Here is a 21976-nt window from a genome sequence, read left to right on the forward strand (position 1 = left end):
TTATAAATAAATTATAAATTGCACAATTTGTAACAAAAAACAAGACTACAGTGCTGTTGTAGTGGTTAGGATTGGACAGGTTGGTTCCAGAAGCGAATGGTTGAATGGAAGTAGCTGTTCATGACCCTGGTGGTGAGGGACTTCAGGCCTCTGTACCTCCTACCCGATGGTAGCTGTGAGGAGATGGCATAGCCTAAATGGTGGGGCTCTTTGACAATAGATTTGAGGCAGCACATCCTATAGATCTTTCAATGGTAGCCCATGAGTTGGCCATGATGTGCCTGTTCTCTTGATGTGGTTTCCTGCACACTGGTTAAACCAAATGCAGTTTTGGAGATCACTTTGCAGATTGCTCCATTCTGAACTGGCAGGCCTGTTTTCGTGATTCATTGCATTCCCACTCTGACCTTTCCAGCTTCAGTCTCTTCCACTGTTCCAGTGAAGTCCGATGTAAGCTCAAGGAATGACATCTTATCTTCAGTTTACTATCATCAGCTATCAGATTAGTTTTATCTATCACCTGTACCTCGAAACATACGGTGAAATATGTTGCTTTGTGTCAACGATCAACACAGTCCAAAGATGGAGGCAGCCCATAAGCTTCAAATGCCAACGTAGCATGTCCACAACTCACTCACCCTAACCTGTACGTCTTTAGAATGTGGGAAGAAACTCTGTGTGGAATGTTCAAGCTCCATGCAGACAACAGCAGCAACCAAACCCCAATCAGTGATCAGTGGTAGTGTAAAATGCTAACCGCTATGCTGTCATGCTGGCCACCTATCAAGCACACCTTTATTCACTAATCCAATTCATTCCTCCTGCGTTCCCACTAACACACTTGTACACTGGGCACCTTCACCAGCTTTTACAAAAATACCACAGAAGCAACCCATCTGGATGCACTACAGCTTGGCACGGCAACTGTTCTGTTCAAGAACGTGCAGAGAGTTGTGAGCACAGCGCAAGTCAGACTGACTCTGTTTTCACTTCCGGCTGCCTCCGGAAAACAGCCGACATAAACCAGGACCCTTCGCACGCTGAATATTCTCTCTTCTTCCCTCTCCTATCGGTCAGAAGATACAAAAACCTGAGAACACATATCAACAGGCTCGACAATTGGTTCCCATTCCACTGCAATAAGATTACTGAACATGCAATAAAGATGAACTCTTGAGCTTGCAGTCTAGTTTATTGTCGCCCTTGCATTGCACTTTCTGTGTAACAATAACATTAATTAAAACTTTTCCTGTATCTCAGTGCATGTGGCAATAATTGAATTGACTTTATTTTATTTTTTACATCCTTCACATACATGAGTAAAAATCTTTACATTCTGTCTCCATCTAACTGTGCAATCATAGTAATTTATAATAAATAGAACAGTTAATGTAACATAGAAATACACTCAAATCAGCATGAATTAATCAGTCTGATGGCCTGGTTGATGGCTGGGCTGTCCGCACCATTCTCTGCAGTCCTACAATTAAGGGGGGTGCAGTTCCCATACCAGGCAGTGATGCAGCCAGTCAGGATGCTCTCAATTGTGCCCCTGTAGAAGGTTCTTAGGATTTGGAGGCCCATGCCAAACTTCCTCAACCGTCTGAGGTTAAAGGGGCACTGTTGTGCCCTTTTCACCACACAGCTGGTGTGGACAGACCACATGAGGTTCTTGGTGATGTGGATGCTGAGGAACTTAAAGCTGTTCACCCTCTCAACCCCAGATCCACTGACGTCAGTAGGGGTTAGCCCTTCTCCATTCCTCCTGTAATCCACAACCAGCTCCTTTGTTCTTGCGACATTGAGGGAGAGGTTGTTATCTTGACACCACTGTGACAATAATAAACCAATTAACAATTAAGAGACAATTAACCTACCAAACTTCACATCTTTGGGATGTGAGCAGAAGCTGGATTGGTGGATAAGTGGTTGCATCATGGCCAAGTATGAAAATGCCAATGCCCGGGATTGGAAACGGTATAAACAACCCAGTCCATCACAGGCAAATCCCTCCCCACTGTGGATTACATTTATAAGCAATCCTTCCACAAGAAAGCAGTGTCTCTCAAGATCCTGCGCCAACCGGGCCATGCTCTCTTCTCACTACCACTGTCGGACAGGAGGTACAGGAGCCTTAGGTCCCACACCACCAGGTTCAGGAATATTATTGCCCTTCAGCCATCAGACTCCTGAACCAGTGTGGATTATTTCACTCACCTCAACACCGAACTGATTCTACAACCTATAGACTCGCTTTCAATAACCCTTTCCAACTCTTGTTTACAGTATCAATTTTTATTTGCAGTTTGTCTTCTTTTGCGTATTGGTTTTTTATCAGTATTTTTATGTGCATAGTACTTCATAAAATTCTATTGGATTTCTTTATTTTCCTATAAATGCCTGTAAGAAAATGAATCTCAAGGTACCATATGGTATTATATCCATACTTCAAGAATAAATTTAGTTTGAACTTTGGTCGAACTTGGGCTCTGGGGCTGAAAGGCCTCTTTCTATGCTCTAACTCTCCAAGAGTATGTAATGGCTGGAAGAGATTTGTTTGGTATTTGACTGGTGACACTGCACTGGACTGGCAGAAACGGGCAGACACTCATTGACACAAGAAAGTCTGCAGATACTGGAGATGCATGCACACAAGGTACTGGAGGAACTCATAAATGGAGACTATTCATTTCCATAGATGCTGCCTGGCTTGCTGAATTCCTCCAGCATCTTGTGTGAGACCCTCATTTATTTCAATTGACTACCATATGTATTAAATCTCCCCTGAATCCTTGCTCTTGCTCTGTGTAGTCATTGCTGCTCCAAAACTACCACTGATTTATTGTTAATCTGAGAGACAAAGTAACACAAGGTTTTTACACTCTAATTATGCTGAATTTAAATTGTTGTGGATAGGCTATAATTCACCCATTGCTGTTGTAATTTTGCTCCCTGCTCTGTCTACGGTCTGCACCAATGCACTTTGCTATGGAATCCTTGTCTTGCAGGTCAATTAGACAGGCATGGAGACAATGGGCTGGAAGGCCTCTTGGAGTTTTAGCTCACTTTTATAACGTTTCATGGTGATAGAATACATTTCCTGTGAGTCTAAAGGGAGCATTGGAAATAGAACACTGGTAATCCTAAGGAGATATCATATTGTCATAGAGTCACGCAGCATTGAAACTGTCCCTTCGGCCCATCTAGTCTATGCCAACCAATATACCCATTGTAGCTGGTTCCATTTGTTGGTGTTTGGCCCATAATCTTCTGAACAGTTCCTATTTGTGATCCATTCAACTGTCTTTTAAAAGTTGTTGTTATACCTGCCCTAACCTCTTCCTCTGGCAGCTCATTTCACATACACGCCATACTTTACTTCTTATTAAATCTCTCCCCTCTCACCTTAAATCAAAGCCCTCTCTAGTTCTTGATTCCTTTGAAAAAATTGTACTCACTCTGTCTTTGTCTTGTAACTTTCTAATATTCTTTGGGGTAGGGAAGAAGGAACTTGCATTACCCTTGCATTTTTCACTTCTTCATGGAGACTCAGAGCGGTTACACGCAGTGAAGTTCTTTCAGAGCTATTCTGGCTGATGCATCTTTGGGAGTGCAATATACAGCAAACTCCCTCAGTTAGGATGGGAGTTCGAGCAGAAACTTTAATGATTCTGGTATGGGATTCTAGATCCAATGACGTAGAGGCCATGGCCAAGAAAGCTCATCAATGCCTCTACTTCCTCGGGAGGTATTTGGCACGTCCCGTTTGGCACTACCAGTGAGTGGCGGGGTGGATGATGACAGTAGAAAGCATCCTACGGGGAAGCACCACGGCTTGGTATGGCATCTGCTTGGCCTGTGACTACAAGAGACTGGAGAGAGTTGTGGATGCAGCTAAGCACATCACAGGAACCAGCCTGCCCTCCACCGGCTCTGTCTATGCTTCTCACTGCCTCAGGAACGGCCCCACCCACCCTGGGCATTCTCTCTTCTGCCCTCTCCCATCGGGTTGCTACAAAAGCCTGAAGCCACTACAAGGCTCAAGGACAGCTTCTATGCTGCTCTTATGAGATTATTGAGTGGTTCCCTCATATCATAAGATGGACTCCTGACCTCACAATCTACCTCGCACATCATCTTGTTTGCCTGCACTACACTTGCTCTGTAGCTGTTACACTGCATTCAGAACCTCAGTGCACTGTGTAATGATCTGATCTGAATGAACAGTAAGCAAGACCAGCTTTTCACTGAATTTCAGTCCATGTGACAATAATAAACTGATTCCAGTTTTAGTTCTGAACATAGGTGCCGGGGTAAGATTGAAGCTGGACTGAAACAGGCCAAAGCGTCTATGCTAACCATCGATCATCCTTTCGATGGAGTGTGAGCTGAGACATTTATGTTTCACGGTCTTCATCTAACACAAAGGAGAGAGTGTTAGCAACTGACTGAACAAAAGGAAACCTTAGCACTGATTTTCCAGTCTGATAGTTTTGCGATTGCTAATTGTATTTGATTTTCCAAATACACACGCCTGACATGAAGCAATGTTTTGTGTTTGCCTGTGTTTGATCTTATCTATTACTGTTCAGACCAATCATAATTCTATTCTGCATTAACTTGTTCTGCCATTCACTGATTGGCCTCCCATGTTTCCATGGCAACCCCAGGATTTGTATAGCCCACAAATTGAGCTACGTTCAATTCCTGAATCCAAGCCCATCTGAATCATAGTATCGTTACAGCATAGAAGGAGGCCACTTGGCCCATTGAATCGATGCATCGAAGAGAGAGAACATTCTTTCTTTTTCCCTCTCCCATTAGGCAGAAGATACAAAAACCTGAAAGCACATACCACTTAGCACAAAGCACATAGGACAGCTTCTATCCCATAGTTACAAAACTACTGAATAGCGTCATCGTACAATAGTATGCACTTTTGACCTCACAATCTACCTCACTAAGATCATGCACCTTAGTGTCTGTCTGTACTGCACTTTATCTGTAGCTGTTACACTTTGCTCTACATTCTGTTATTGTTCAGTGCCTCAGTACACTGTGTAATGACCTGATCTGTATGAACAGCATGCAAGACCAGCTTTTCACTCATGTGACAATGATTAACCAATACCAATTCCAATTCCAGCCATTCAGCGCACTGTTATGTCCCGTTCCCCTACCTTTTCCCTAGGATAGGTGCCTATCCAACTGTCTTTGGAAGGGATGAACTGATTGTCATTCCAACAATCTGTGGGCGGTGATTTTGCTCAGCATAAACTAAAATCCCCTTGAAACCTGTGCCTCTAGTGTTGAAGCTTGCCCTAAGCTTTCCTCATCTATCCCCTCACAATGTATCATGGTCCTTAAACCTCCATCAAGCTCTCTGTCCAGTAACATTGCCCCTTCTTTATTACACTGAAGCTTCAGCTTGTCTTCCTGTGGGACGAAGTGGGACTTGAACCTACACCTTAGATGAAGAAAGAGTCGTGGCAGACGGAGAAAGTGAGCGACGCGTAAAGGAAGCCATTCTGCCCATAAGGCCTGTACCAGGCATTTCCGGTCACCAGGGTTAATCCTGACCTTTGGTGCTGTCTTTGTGGAGTTTGCACGTACTCACTGTTTCTGTGGGCTCCCACATCTCAGAATGTACTGGCAGGGTAACTGACCCGGTGTAGGTTGGTTGTAGGAGAATCAGGGAGACCAGATTAGCATGTGAGACAGAATAGGGTACGGGGAAAATCGTGGGCAAACGAGATGGTGGGAATGTTCTGAGAAGCAGCCTAGGCTTGAAGGCTCTTGATGCATCGTCTTTTGAAGATAACCTCGGTGGGAGGGTGGAGCTGGCTGATTTCACAAGCTTCTACAGCCTTTCCTGATCTCTACGTCGGAGCCTCCAGACCAGACAGTGATGCCACCAGTAAGAAAGCTCTCTATGGTGCATCGGTAGAAATTTGCTAAAGTCTTTGAGGCATATCAAATCTCCTCTCCTCAATCTCCTAAATCACTGGCAGCCTTTTTCATAACTGCATCGATATGTTGGGCCCAGGACAGGTCTTTAGAGAGTTGACACCCAGGAACTTGGAACTGCTTGATGGGCTGAAGGCCTGATTCCATGTTGTATGATCTTTAATTCACTACCTTTCTCTATCCCTGTAACGTTGCTCTTCATAACCAATGGCCTTGACCATGCTACAAGGGGCATAGCTCTAAGGAATCGGTGGACAAACTTGGGTTTTTTCTCTGGAACATCAGAGGCTGAGGGCAGATCTGATCGATGTATATAAAATTCTGAAAGGCATAGATGGGGTAAATGGGATCTGTTTCTCAGGGTGGAAATGTCAAATACCAGAGGGCAAAGGGTTAAGGTGAGAAGGGGAGGTTTAAAAGAGGTATACAGGGCCGGTGTGATTTACAGAGAGTGGTGCTGCCAGGGATGGTGGTAGAAGCAGATATGATAGTGACACTTCCTTTTAGAGGCCTTTAGCAAATGAAAAGTGAATTGAGGGCTATAGAGCATGTGCAGGCAGATGTGTAGTTTAAATTGGTGTCACAGACATGGTGACACTTAGGGCCTGTTCCTGTGCTGTACACAATCAAGATTCGGTAGTGGCTGGAAATCTTCAGCGACACACATACAGAGGAACCCTGCAGAGGGGAATAAATAGTTCACGTATCGAGCTGAGACCCTGCTGTACATTTGTGTTGCTGAACTAGATTAGAGAGAAGTTCTTATGAGGAGAGGTTGAGCGAATTAGGGCTGGAATGAAGGAGGATGAGAGGTAACGTGATAGAGGTGTACAAGATGATAAGAGGCAAAAAGTGGACATCCAATGGCAGAAATGGCTAATATGGGGTAACTTTAAGGTAATTGGAGAAAAGTACAGGAGGAATGTCTAGGATAGGGTTAAGTGTGTGAATTGCGTATAACGATGAACTCAGACTAGTGAACCAGGCGCAGAGTATAAAACACTGACAAGAGTTTATTCACAGAAGAATCATTGAAGGTGCACAGGTCTCTCAGAACGAAGGCTGAGCGATGAGTACTTGATGTGTGGCATTTACAAGTACAAGGTCTCTTTTCTCTTCTTTGTCTCTCCCTCTCAGATGGAGGGAGTCGGTTTCTGCCTGTTTGCATTGTCCCCTCAGGAGGTGGAGTTGGTGGAGGTCTGGGTGTAGTCCTTGAACATGGGGGTCCAAGGAGATGTCAAACAGGCATGCTGGAAAGTTCTTTGGGAAAATTCACCTCCTCTCAGACAGTCGGTTATCAATCTGGTTTGCAAGGTCTATGAGACTCTGGGGTTCTGGCTGCTAAAGCAACCTTCAGGTTGTTATTAAGACCCTGGTGAAGTGCCTCCATGTTCGAACCACTCTCTGCAGGCAAAGTGCGGAATTCTGTAGAGTAGCCCACCACAGACTGGACGCCCTGATGTAAATGGACAAGCCTGTTGGCTGTCTCCTGACCACCAGTGGGGTGAGTGAACACCCTCCTCATTGTTCTGGTAAAGGGGTCTACATCGCAGCGGGAGAGCAAATAATGCCATTGCCAAAAGAGGACCCTGCCCGAAAGGAGTGAGGTGACATGTACGCCACCTTACTTCGATTGGAAGGAAACTTGGAAGGCTGTAACTCAAATTGTATCAAAAGCCCTGGCCTCTCCTTGACAGGCCAGTGGCGTACACAGCTTTGTCCATGATGGCTCAGCTTTGCTGTAATGATGAACCCAGGTCATGGAGTAACAGTATAAAACACTGACGAGAGGTTACTCGCTGAGGAATTATTGAAGATACACAGGTCACTCAGAACGAAGAGCTCGGTGTGCGTAACTTAGGTAGTACAAGGTCGCTTGAGAAACCTGCAGTTACCAATAAACAGCACAGTGAAACTTCAGGGAACAATGAACAGGTAAAAGAAGCCACAATTAAGTAAATTAACAATATTCAGGTGAAGTAGGGCACCGAGGGGCTTCCTGCTGATGCAAAGGGTTCATGACAATGCACTGTCAGGGCTGGTGGTGCATTACGGGCATTTAAGGAACTCTCAGATAGGCACATGGATGATAGAAAAATGGAGGGCTATGTGGGCAAGAAGGGTTAGATTGAACATTAAAAGTTCAAAAAGGGCTTGTATGTTTTACGTATTTTGTCTCTTTACCAATGGTCCCCAGTAGCTACAGTGTGTATAGAGCAGGTGCTCAGCCCAGATACTCAAACAGCAGAGTGGGGATATCAGAGGCAGGTTTTCTTACACAGAGAGTGGTAAATTTGCGGAACACATTGCCAGGGGTGGTAGCAGATGTTGTGTATTTAATATTTCAATAATATTTGAGTAATTTATTTTATATATAGTTTGAATAAGCATTCTTGCTCATTTAAATTATTAATTACAGGATATATGTAAAAATAATTTAATTGCATACATCATCACACTACTATGTAATACCTCACATAAAGTAAAAACAAGGTCAAACCTGTATTCCTGGACTCGTGTGTTTTCCTTTGAAATAGTTTAATGTTTTGAAGTTACAAGACTGGGAGAGCCACATGGATGAAAGAAAAATGGAGGGCCTTGGAGGAAGGAAGGACTAGATTGGATCTTAGTGTAGATTAAAAGATTGAAGGGCCTGTACTGTTGTACGTTCTAGGTACTGTTCTATATGGTTATGTTCCTGTGAGATGATCTTTTTTGACTATACCACTGCTTTACACGTATACACACACACGAGCTGGGGTTTAAACTATAGCTGGATACAGTAAGTTCCTGTTAACAGGAGGCTGAAATTTATTTTAATGTAGTCAGGATATTACATTATCCAGTAATTTTATTTAAGGGAACAGTTTGAAATTGCTTGGAAGCATTGTGCACAGTGGCAAATTATGTGAATTTACAGGTGATTTAAATTAACCGAGTGAATTGAAAGGATTAAACTCAGTAACATGATATGAGTTGGCTTCCTGCTGCAATGTTTTTAATGCTATGCTTGGTTTCTTTTCTTGTTTTACATGTATGTTAATCTCTGCAAAGCAACTGTCACTCAGTAGCAAGCACAAAACAAAACACTTCCTGTTTGGGACATGGAGGAAGAATTAAGGCCTTAAAACCAGAAACGTGCCTCAAATTCAGTAAGTTATAGAGCTAAACACTAGAGACTCTGCACTTACAAGGCAGGAGAATGGGGTTGTGAGGGATAATAAATCAATCATGATGGAATGACAGAGAAGACTCGTTGGGCCAAATGGCCTAATTCTGCTCCTACCTGTTATGGTATTATAGTTTTACTTTACAGGTGCTGAAAATCTTGAGCAACACACACAAAATGCTGAAGGAACTCAGCAGGTCACATAATGTCTTTGGAAGGGATTAAACAGTTGACATTGTGGACCAAGACCCTTCATCAAGACTATAGAATGATACGTAAAATGATACCCCAGTTAATTTGTGGACAATTTGAGCATTTATTGAAGCCCAAGGGCTCTCAGTCCACAGGGTGAAATTTGACGCAAGGATATCAGATGTACACACAAAATTAGGTGTTGGAGCTTTCCTCTTCAAGAAGTGGGCCTCAAAGAGGTGGCATAGGATCCTCACCATCCAGGTACAAAACAAATCCTCTTCTCAGTACAACCATTGATAGGAGCCTGAAGACAGGCCTGAAGATAGGAACAGCCTTCTGCCATCAGATTTCTGACTGGTCCATGAACACAACCGCTTTTACACTCAACACGAGTGAATCTGCAGATGCTGGAAATAAATAAAAACACCAAATGCTGGCAGAACTCAGCAGGCCAGACAGCATCTATGGGAGGAGGGATAAAGTCGAGAGCTAGGAAGAGATAGGTTGGAGGGAAATGGGCTAGGGGGAAGGTGGAGAACTATGGGAAATAAAAGAGAAAGAAAGGTGGGGCTGGGGAAAAAAGAGAGAGAAAGAGAACCAGACTAAAATAATAGATAGGGATGGGGGTAAGGGGGGGGGCAAGGGTATCAACAGAGGTCTGGGAATTCCCCCCACTTCTTATCCCCCCCTTGACCATTCCATGTTACTTCACTCCTGATGAAGGGTTTCGGCCCAAAACGTTGTCACTACCTCCTCCCATAGATGCTGTCTGGCCTGCTGAGTTCTGCCAGCATTTGGTGTTTTTCTCTTTTACACGGCTTACTTTTTATTGAAACTTAATTACAATAAAATTTAATAGTAATATTTTATGCCTTGCGCTATATTGCTGCCACAAAACAAACAATTTCACGACCTATGTCAGTGAAATAAAACTGATTGTGAGTCGGATTCTGATGACTATATTAGTGCAGCTGACTGGTGGTTTCAACATAGAAGAGTACAGCAATGGACAGCCATTTGACCCATGGTGTTGTGGCAGTCTTGGTGCCACTTTATTCTAAATTTTTCTCCAATCCCTTTATATTCAAGTGTCTATCTAAAAGTCTTTTAAACTCCACCTAACTGCCTGTTTCATGGCTACCCCATTAACCCAGTGCAGGCATCTACCACTCTCTGCGTAAAAAAAAATATTGCCCCTCATGTCCATCCTCTAAACTTAAAATTATATCCTCTAGTGTTTGAAAATTTCCTTTGGGGATTAATAAAGTATCTGTCTATCTATTTGTGAAATTTGTTGTTCTGCGGCAGCAGTACAACGCAATACTTCAAAAAATAACGGAAGTTACAATAAGAAATATAAAAAGCAGTGACAGACACAAAATGCTGGAGGAATTCAGCAGGCCAGGCAGCATCTATGGAAAAAGAGCACAGTGGACGTTCCAGGCCGAGACCCTTCAGCAGAAAAAGAAGCTGGGTAGGTTTTAAAGGTGGGAGGAAGGGAGAGAGAAACACAAGGTGATAGGTGAAACCAGAAGTGGGAGGGATGAAGTAAAGAGCTGGGAAGTTGTTTGGTGAAAGAGATACAGGGCTGGAGAAGGGGGAGTCTGATAGGAGAGGACAGAAGTCCATGGAAGAAAGAAAAGGGGGAAGGAGCACCAGAGGGAGGTGATTGGCAGGCAAGGAGATAGGGTGAGAGAGAGGAAAGGGGGAGATAAAGTGGGAGAGCTATTACTGGAAGTTCAAGAAATTGATATACTGCATCAAAAAATGTGTCCAACGCTCCCGGTGTGGTCTCCTGTATACCGGTGAAACCTGGCATAAATTGGGAGACCATTTCGCCAAGCACGCACTCTCCAACCGCCAGAAAAAGCGGGATCTCCCAGTGGCCACCCATTTTAATTTGACTTAACATTCCCATTCCAATATGTCAATCCATGGCCTCCTCCACTGTCGTGATGAGGCCACGCTTAGGTTGGAGGAACAACACCTTATATTCCGTCTGGGTAGCCGCTGACCTGATGACATGAACATCAATTTCTCAAACTTCCAGTAATGCTGCCTCCCCGCTTCTCTATTCCCCATCCCTTTTTCCCTCTCACCCTATCTCCTTGCCTGCCCATCGTCTCCCTCAGGTACTCCTTCCCCCTTTTCTTTCTTCCATGGTCTGCTGACCTCTTCTTTCAGACTCCCCCTTCTCCAGCCCTGTATCTCTTTCACCGAACAACTTCCCGGCTCTTTACTTCATCCTTCCCGCTTCAGGTGTCACCTATCACCTTGTGTTTCTCTCTCCCCTCCCTACACCTTTTAAATCTACTCCTCAGTTTTTTTACTCCAGTCCTGATGAAGTGGCACGACCTGAAACATCAGCTTTTTTTTTCCATAGATGCTGCCTGGCCTGCTGAGTTCCTTCAGCGTTTTGTGTGTGTGACTAAGTGAGCTGGTGTTCATGACTTTGTGGGCTGTTTAGAAATTAGATAGCTGGGGGAAGTAAACTGTTTATTGATTGTGGGCCTTCAGTCTCCTGTACTTCCTCCCCAATGGTAGTAATGAGAAGAGGGCATGTCCTGGTGGTGAGGGGCCTTAGTGACATATGCTGCTTTCTTAAGGCACTCACTCTTGAAAATATCCTCGATAGTGGGGAGGCTGTGGAGATGCTCTGGGTTGCAGGACATATACCAGATGGTGTTGCATCCACACTTACAAACAAGCTGGATGAACTCAGCAGGTCGGACAGCATCCGTTGAAGTGAATCAGTCAACGTTTCGGGCCGAGACCCTTCGTCAGGATGCTCTCCATGGTGCCTCTGCAGAAATTTGTAAGAGTCTTTGGTGAGATGCCAAGTCTCCACATTCATAATGAAGTAGAGCTGCTGGCCAAGAGGTCAGATCATGTTCGAATGGTTTGAGTTCGGACAGAGATTGGGGACTGTGAAAGTCACCAGCTATAAATCACTGAGTTTGTAAGGCAGATATTCTGATTGGGTTTATCCACCATCCCCAGTTTTACTTATCAAAATAGCAATCTGACCTCTTTTGGGTTAACGGCTTTTCTGCAGGATGAGTCTGTGGAGAGGACACTAAATTACGAATATTCTCCATGAAGCGTTCAGATTTCTTGAATTCCCATTTTAACAGGAGTGTGTTCTGGCTGGGAAAGAGAATTGTCAGATATATAGATTTTCCACAGTGCAGTCAAATGTTTAAAAACCAAGGGAGGATCCCACTAGAGTCCATGCCACATTTTAGTGAATATATGCTTCAGAATAAGCAAAGAGATAGCAGCATTTGCAGCTCTGACTTTGACCTTGGGAGTGCAGGGAGGCTTGTAATCAGCATTGGTGTGTAGCAGGCCTTTGGATCTCTAACTGCCTGGTTTGCCGGCTGGCATGAAGATGGGGAATAAACAAGGACCTTCGTGCAGCAGGTGTTGTGGAGCTGCCTGGAAGGCCAATGATTTGCATTACAGTAGAGTGTGTTTCCTATCACCTGAAGGCATTTGACAGCATTGACATATAGCCTGAGTTGCAAAGAGAGGTGTGTGTAAGAACAAACAGGTTTGGCAGGGAGGATTAGAGAGAGAATAGGAATTTCACTCACAAAGTCATGCAACACAGAAACAGGCCGTTCAGCGGTTCGTCTCTGCAACATTCATCAAATACCTGTTCACATTAACCCTATTTCAATCTCCCCAGATTCAGGCTCAGAATCCGGTCGATTCAGGTTGTCTCCTGCCGAAGGGTTTTGGCCCGAAACTTCGACTGTACTCTTTTCCCTAGATGCTGCCTGGCCTGCTGAGTTCCTCCAGCATTCTGTGTGTGATGCTCGGGTTGATTACCACTGACGTATGTTATGGAATTTGTTTTGTGGTACCAGTGCAGTGCAATACCTAAAAAATTACGATAAATGACAAACAAAATAGTGCAAAGTGCGAGGTGGTGTGCATGAGCCGTTCAGAAATCCAGTGGTGGAGGGGAAGAAGCTGCTCCTAAAATGTTGAGTGTGTGTTCGGGCACCTGTGCCTCCTTCCTGATGGTAGTACTGGTAAGAGAACATATCCTGGGTGGTGCCCCTTGTCCACACGTGGTCATTGGCAGAACGTGCATTGCCCGTACACCTACACTATACTTGAAGCTAGGAGTGAAGCAATCACTGAGACAGTTATTGCCGAATGGGTTCTTGTATCTTATGAAGATAAAAAAGTTGTACCCAAAAACGGATTTCTGGGCTTAGGGGAAGCTCTATTGGAGGTATTCAGATCTTTAAATGTTAGTCACCCTGTTGTCAGCATTCAGAAGGCAGTAGACAGACAAACATAACTGGATTTAATATAAAATGATAGGGATTATTCTAACTATTGATGTGGGCTTTACAATGCAGACCCTTGTGGAAAGATTAGTCTTCAAATTTCAAAGTGAACTTATTATCAAAGTACATCTATGTCACCATATGCGACCCTGAGATTCATTTTGTTGTGGGCATTCACAGTAGATGCAAAGAAAAGCAACCAAATTAATGAAGAACCATACACAGATAAAGACAGCCAAACAACCGATGTGTGCAAAGGGAGACAAGCTGTGCAAATACAACATTGAGAACGTGAGTTGAAGAGTGCTTGAAAGTGAGCCCACAGTGTTATGGTTTGTAACTCTGGAGACTAAACGAAAGGGAAAAAACACAGGAGCTGTGCTGATGGTGTACTTGCTTTTTCTGTAGTGAGGCGTTCACAAACGGCATGGTGCTGTAGTGACATACAGTATATGCTATTCACATTCTTCTTACATGTAACCCAGAATGAATTACGTAAACAAAGAATGCTAAATCAGACACATTTACACATTTTAAACACACTACACGTAGGTTGTACAATCAGTTCAGCGTTGAGGTGGGTAAAGAGGTAACTTGTTTCATATTCCCTGATGTAAACGAACTTACTTCCGGCATCTCCCGGTTTCTTTAATGAGTCACTTTGCCAAGCAGTCAAAGTATTTCCTCTCACATTGTCATACCTGCAAAGGCCTTTGTTTGAATAATTAGTGTTCTGTGTTCTGGAGCAACTTTTCCTCATGGGTGTTTTCCCATGATGGCACAGAAGTAACAAAACCATGGATAAATAATGATTTTGTGCTGAGCAGGGGAATGAAGCTTTAAGGGGAAAAGAGGAGGAGGAGCTAAGCCCATGGCCAGATCAGCCATGAACTTATTGAATGGTGAAGCAGGTTCAATAGGCCAAATGGCCGACTTCTGCTCCTGTATCTTAGGTACTTACATCAAATAGCTAAGCAGCCTTGAACCAGCACTTGATAAGTTTTACCTTATTCCCGTTCTTGGTTCCATCTCCTCATAATGCTTCAAAACTGTTCACACATTGTAAATATGTAACTATAAATTTACCTGACTATATTCAAAATGTTAAAGTAGGTGATTATTCACCTGAAACTAGTTAATCATTTATTGTTATCTTGTTGTTGAAGTATAAGACATCATGTCAGGAGAGTGATGTGTCAGCTTCCATGTGACGCAGTTATAGCCATGACAACAGTATCTTCGGTTCACATGTGTGAAGTGAGACTGTTATTTCCTAAGATGGGTGCCACAGAGGCCACTTATAGAGCTGATGCCTCATAGTTGTGGAGACTGTGGTACAATCCTGACTTAGGGTGCTGCCTGCATGGGATTTGTAAGTTCTCCTTGGGACCGCGTGGTTTCCTTGGGGCACTCCAGCTCCTCCAAAAGCTGATAGGTTAATTGGCCATAGAATAGTATTCACAGTACAGGCCCCTCAGCCCACAAAGATCTTTCAACCCACTCTAAGATTAATCTAACCCTTCCCTCCCATATAGCCCTCCATTTTTCTATAATCCATGTGCCTATCTAAGAGTTTCTTAAATGCCCCTAATGAACCTGCCTTTACCACCACCCTGGCAAGATGTTCCACACATGCATTATTCTTTATGCAAAGAACTTACCTCTGACATCCCCTATACTTTCGTCCAATCACTTTAAAATTACTCCCCTTAATTTAGCCACTCCCACCCTGTGTAAAAGTCTCTGGCCATCTACGTGAACTATGCCATCTATCAGCCTGTACACCTCTATCAAGTTACCTCTCATCCTCCTCAACTCCAAAGAGTAAAGCCCTAACTCACTCAACTTTTCCTCATCCTATGATAATCTGGGGAGCAGTAAAAAATGGGATGAATTTCAAAGGATGGTTGATGGCAGGAATGGATTCGATGGGCTGAAGGGCCAGTTTCCATGCTGGATCTCATTATGACTACTCTGGATAGAGTTGGATGGAAGCTGGGACATCGTGTGTCACAGATGCTTCCTTCCCTGTCCTCAGCTGATAGGCATAGTAATTTGGAGTCCATTGGCTACTTTTAACCAAAGGCAACTTGTTGTTGGTGTGTTGCTTGCATGAAGCTCACAGTGTGCATGAGGTACATTGATGAAGGTACAGCAGCAGATGTAGCATATATGGATTTTAGCAAGGCATTTGACAAGGTACCCCATGCAAGGCTTATTGAGAAAGTAAGGAGGCATGGGATCCAAGGGGACTTTGCTTTGTGGATCCAGAACTGGCTTGCCCATAGAAGGCAAAGAGTGGCTGTAGACGGGTCATATTCTGCATGGAGGTCAGTGACCAGTGGAGTGCCTCAGGGATCTGTTCTGGGACCCTTACTCTTCATGATTTTTATAAATGACCTGGATGAGGAAGTGGAGGCTAGTAAATTTAGTGATGACACAATGGTTGGAGGTGATGTGGATAGTGTGAAGGGCTGTCAGAGGTTACAGTAGGATATTGATAGGATGCAAGACTGGACTGAGAAGTGGCAGGTGGAGTTCAACCCAGATAAATGTGAGGTAGTTCATTTTGATAGGTCAAGTATGATGGCAGAATATAGTATTAATGTTAAGACTCTTGGCAGTGTAGAGGATCAGAGGGATCTTGGGGTCCGAGTCCATAGGATGCCCAAAGCTGCTGCACAGGTTGACTCTGTGGTTAAGAAGGCATACGGTGCATTGGCCTTCATCAATCATGGGACTGAGTTTAAGAGCCGAGAGGTAATGTTGCAGCTATATAGGACCCTGGTCAGACCCCACTTGGAGTACTGTGCTCAGTTCTGGTCACCTCACTACAGGAAGGATGTGGAAACCATAGAAAGGGTGAAGAAGGGATTTACAAGGATGTTGCCTGGATTGGGGAGCATGCCTTATGAGAATAGGTTGAGTGAACTCAGCCTTTTTCCCTTGGGGTGATGGAGGATGAGAGGTGACCTGATAGAGGTGTACAAGATGATGAGAGGCATTGATTGTGTGGATTGTCAGAGGATTTTCCCTAGGCTGAAATGGCTAACATGAGAGGGCACAGTTTTAAGGTGCTTGGAAGAAGGTACAGAGGAGATGTCGGGGTAAGTGCTTTACGAAGAGAGAGGTGATTGTGTGGAATGGGCTGCCAGTGACGGTGGTGGAAGCGGATACGATAGGGTCCTTTCAGAGACTCCTGGACAGGTATATGGATCTCAGAAAAATAGAGGGCTATGGGTAGCCCTAGGTAATTTCTAAGGTGAGCACATGTTTGGCATAACTTTTTGGGCCAAAGGGCCTGTATTATGTTGTAGGTTTTTTATGTTTCTAATAAATAGCGGTGAGCATAAAAAAACAAAATGGTACAAAAATTGTCATGTTGTGGCGACCCACTTCCTAGTACATGCGAACCGGCTCATAATTAGCCAGCGTGCAGGCACAAAGGCCAGGTCCGCAACAAAGGGAAAAAAGCCTGGGGGGGGGTTTGTGAGTACGTGTCTCTTGGAGCGTCCGCGCCCGGGGAAGGTGGGATGAGGGGGCTTTAAAAGCAAGGCTGTGAAGTTCGAATAAAATTATCTTTGACTGCAGTTTACCGACTCCATGTCGTTATTTTAGCGCTGCGTGTAGCACACCGCTACAATTGGTGACCCTGACGGTCCGAACGCTTTTTGGATCGGAGATGAACGACGCCGCATCTGTTCATGCAGTTTCGTTGAAACTGCCAAGCTTCTGGACGCTCCGACCTCACCTATGGTTCCAGCAAGCAGAAGCCCAATTCCACGTTCAGCAGATCACCTCAGAGGACACCCGTTACTACTACGTGGTGAGCTCCCTCGACCAGGACACAGTGGCCCAGGTTGCGGAGTCTCCCCCGGCGGACGGCGAGTACGCTGAATTCAAAGCCCTGCTCATAAGGACTTTCGGACTCTCACAGCGTGAGCGAGCTGCCCGTTTACTGCACCTGGATGGCTTGGGAGACAGACCTCCATTGGCTTTAATGAATGAGATGTTGTCTCTCGCCGACGGACACACACCCTGCCTCATGTTTGAGCAGGCATTCCTAGAGCAGCTGCCCGAGGACATACACCTGCTGCTGTCCGCCACGGATTTCAGCGACCCCCGGAAGGTGGCAGCCCGGGCGGACTTGTTGTGGAATGCCAAGAAGGCGAGTGGGGCGTCTGTTGCACAGATCACCCGGCCACGCTCCCAGCAGCAAACCAGTCCAGGCCCGACCGCAGAGCCCGCCAACCCCCGGCCCAATGAACACTGGTGCTTCTACCACCAGCGGTGGGGCGCAGAAGCCCGCCGTTGTCGCCCGCCCTGCCAGTTCCCGGGAAACGCCAGGGCCAGCCGCCGCTGATGGCTACGGTGGCTGGCCTTCGGGATAGCCTCCTGTATGTGTGGGACCAGCGGTCAGGATGCCGTTTTTTGGTCGACACTGGTGCCAAGATCAGCGTCTTACCTCCGACGAGTTACGACACCCGCAACAGGGCACTGTGTCCCCCCCTGAGGGCCGTGAATGGCAGCACAGTAAGGAGCGCGTTATTTGATCCGGAGCGCATTTTTTATTTTGAGAACGTACGTACACCTGTGCACTACTCATGTCCATCACTTAACAGAAATGACATGTAACATGTAAGGCTTATTGAAAAAAATATTTTCAAATGCATTTTTTACATAACACAACGAAGAAACTTATTTTTAATTTCAGTGGGAACAGTGTTGTTGGTCTCCCTTTTTAGCCAGCGCATCAAAGTCTGGATTTAGTTTTGTTGTGGCGATTCTCAGGATGGATCTGAGGTGTTGGTCAGTTAACTTGGATCTGTGGCTGGCTTTGTTGATGTTCATGACGCTGAACGCCTGTTCACACAAATAGGTCGAGCCGAACAAAGAGTAAAGCGCAAATGTGGAGTAATACGCTGCACCTCTACAAAGGTCAATGTATATAGAGTGCGTCATCTATTGGGAAAACGCCAGAATTGAGGGGGAAAAAACGTTAACAAGGTTTATTAATATAATTTCATCAAGTTCTGCGGGCCGGATTAAAAAGCTTAACGGGCCGCATATGGCCCGCGGGCCGTAGTTTGCCCATGCCTGTCTTAGAAGGTAGGCCCTTCACCGCGTTCACGGACCGCAAACCACTTACCTTTACGTTCATGAAGATGTCCGATCCCTGGTCGTCCCGCCAGCAGCGCCATCTGTCCTACATCTCTGAATACACAATGGATGTCCGGCACGTCTCGGGTAAGGACAATGTCGTGGCAGACGCGCTCTCTCGCCCTAACATTCATGCCCTTTCCCAAGGGGTAGACTTTGAGGCGCTGGCAGAGGCACAGCAGGCAGATGAGGAGATCCCGAGTTACAGAACCGCAGTCTCCGGTTTGCAGCTCCAGGACCTCCCCGTAGGCCCAGGTGAGAGGACCCTACTCTATGACGTCGCCACCGGCCAGCCACGTCCCATCGTCCCGGCACCTTGGCGGCGACACGTTTTCGACTCCATTCATAACTCGGCGCACCCCTCCATCCGGACAACTGTCCGGATAGTCTCCAGCAGGTTCGTTTGGCATGGACTCCGCAAGCAGGTCAGTGAATGGGCCAGAACGTGCATGCACTGTCAGACGGCCAAGGTGCAGCGGCACACCAAAGCTCTGCTGCAGCAGTTCTACCCCACCCACCGGCGTTTCAACCACATTCATGTGGATACCGTGGGCCCCCTGCCAGTGTTGCACGGAGCGCGGCACCTCCTGACTATCGTGGACCGGTTCACAAGATGGCCAGAGGCGGTCCCGCTCACCGACACCACCTCCGAATCTTGTGCCCGGGCACTGATCGCCACCTGGGTGTCCCACTTTGGTGTACCGGCCCACATTACCTCCGACAGAGGTGCCCAGTTCACCTCCGGTCTGTGGTCAGCTATGGCCAACCTTTTGGGAATTCAGCTGCACCACACCACTGCCTACCACCCACAGTCGAACGGACTAGTGGAGCGTTTCCACTGTCACCTGAAGTCGGCTCTCATGGCCCGCCTGAGAGGAGCTAACTGGGCGGTCGAGCTTCTCTGGGTCCTACTTGGAATCGAGAGGGCAGCACCAACGGGCGAGGCCAGGCCCCGGCTGAGCTCAACCACACTGCAGTGTTTCCGTGTCCCTCACCTGGTCTGCAGCAGCAGGCAAGCCCAAGGTTGAGACCCAGTTCTCACTACAACTGAAGCTACATAGCTCCCATGTCAACTGTCCCTCCACCTCCCAAGGGTAACAGGCCTGTGGCAACTTACAATATCACCATCCAACAGAGTTTTGCAATTGCAAGTGAAATGTCTGAAACAATCTCCCACAGTTATACTGTACCAACTTCGATGCTTCCGAGTCGCAGCTGCACCACACCACTGCCTACCACCCACAGTCGAATGGACGAGTGGAGCGTTTCTACCGTCACCTGAAGTCGGCTCTCATGGCCCGCATGTGAGGAGCTAACTGGGCGGATGAACTTCCCTGGGTCTTACTCGGCATCCGCATGGTGCCCAAAGACGATCTGCACGCCTCGTCAGCCGAGTTGGTGTACGGCGCACCCCTGGTCGTCCCCGGGGAGTTCATACCAGCCCCAAGGGGGCAAGAGGAAGAACCCGCAGCAGTCCTGCGCAGACTACGCGAGCGGCTCAGTGACCTGGCCCCCATACCCACTTCGCAGCACGGGCGGAACCCGACCTGCGTACCCAAAGACCTGCAGAACTGTAAGTTTGTGTTTGTACGAAGGGGTGGGCATCGGCCACCGCTGCAACGGCCCTACGAGGGGCCTTTACGGTGCTCCGGAACAATGGGTCCACGTTCTTGCTGGACGTTGGGGGGAGAGAGGAGATTTTCACGGTGGATCGACTCAAACCGGCCCATGTGGACCTGGCACAACCAGTCGAGTTTCCGGCACCGCGGTGCAGAGGCCGACCTCCCAAACAGGGTTCGGCCCAGACTGTGGACATTGGGGGGTGTATCACCGGTTCTGGGGGGGGGGGGTTATGTGGCGACCCACTTCCTAGCACACGCGAACCGGCTCATAATTAGCCAGCGTGCGGGCACAAAGGCCAGGTCCGCAACAAAGGGTGAAAAGCCTGGGGGGGGGGGGGGTTTGTGAGTACGTGTCTCTTGGAGCGTCCGCGCCCGGGGACGGTGGGATGAGGGAGGTTTTAAAGCAAGGCTGTGAAGTTCGAATAAAATTATCTTTAATTGCAGTTTACCGACTCCGTGTCGTTATTTTAGCGCTGCGTGTAGTACACCGCTACAATGTAATCTAAGGTAGTGCAAACAGGAATGCTAAAGTGACAACAACAGAAGTAGAATTAAGTGTTTGAGAACATGGCAGCACAACTGGAGATCAAGTCAGAATCAGAATCAGGTTTATTATCACCCGCACATGTTGAGAAATTTGTTGTTTTGTGGCAGCAGTAGAGTGCAATCCAGAATAATAATAAAAATACTTTGCAATAAGAAACGAAAACACACTTCTACACATACAGTGGCATGCAAACGTTTGGGCACACCTGGTCAAAATTTCTCTCACTGTGAATAGCTAAGCGAGTAAAAAATGACCTGATTTCCAAAAGGCATAAAGTTAAAGATGACACATTTCTTTAATATTTTAAGCAAGATTATTTTTTATTTCCATCTTTTACAGTTTCAAAATAACAAAAAAGGAAAAGGACCTGAAGCAAAAGTTTGGGCACCCTGCATGGTCAGTACTTAGTAACACCCCTTTGGCGAGTATCACAGCTTGTAAACACTTTCTGTAGCCAGCAAAGAGTCTTTCAATTCTTGTTTGGGGGATTTTCACCCATTCTTCCTTGCAAAAGGCTTCTAGTTCTGTGAAATTCTTGGGCCATCTTGCATACACTGTTCTTTTGAGGTCTATCCACAGATTTTCGATGACGTTTAGGTCAGGGGACTGTGAGGGCCATGGCAAAACATTCAGCTTGCGCCTCTTGAGGTAGTCCATTGTGGATTTTGAGGTGTGTTTAGGATCATTATCCTGTAGTAGAAGCCATCCTCTTTTCATCTTCAGCATTTTTACAGATGGTGTGATGTTTGCTTCCAGAATTTGCTGGTATTTAATTGAATTAATTCTTCCCTCTACCAGTAAAATGCTCCCTGTGCTACTGGCTGCAACACAAGCCCAAAGCAGGATCGATCCACCCCTGTGCTTAACAGTTGGAGAGGTGTTCTTTTCATGAAATTCTGCACCCTTTTTTCTCCAAACATACCTTTGCTCATTGTGGACAAAAAGTTCTATTTTAACTTCATCAGTCCACAGGACTTGTTTCCAAAATGCATCAGGCTTATTTAGATGTTCC

General features: G+C 45.9%; 1 protein-coding gene across 1 annotated transcript in view; it reads left to right on the forward strand.

Moving 5' to 3' along the window:
• rassf3 (Ras association domain family member 3) overlaps positions 1–21976 on the forward strand; it is a 259392-nt gene that overhangs the window by 92261 nt on the left and 145155 nt on the right. The window lies entirely within an intron of this gene.

The sequence above is a fragment of the Hypanus sabinus genome, chromosome 8, assembly GCF_030144855.1.
Source record: "Hypanus sabinus isolate sHypSab1 chromosome 8, sHypSab1.hap1, whole genome shotgun sequence".
Lineage (NCBI taxonomy): Eukaryota > Metazoa > Chordata > Chondrichthyes > Myliobatiformes > Dasyatidae > Hypanus > Hypanus sabinus.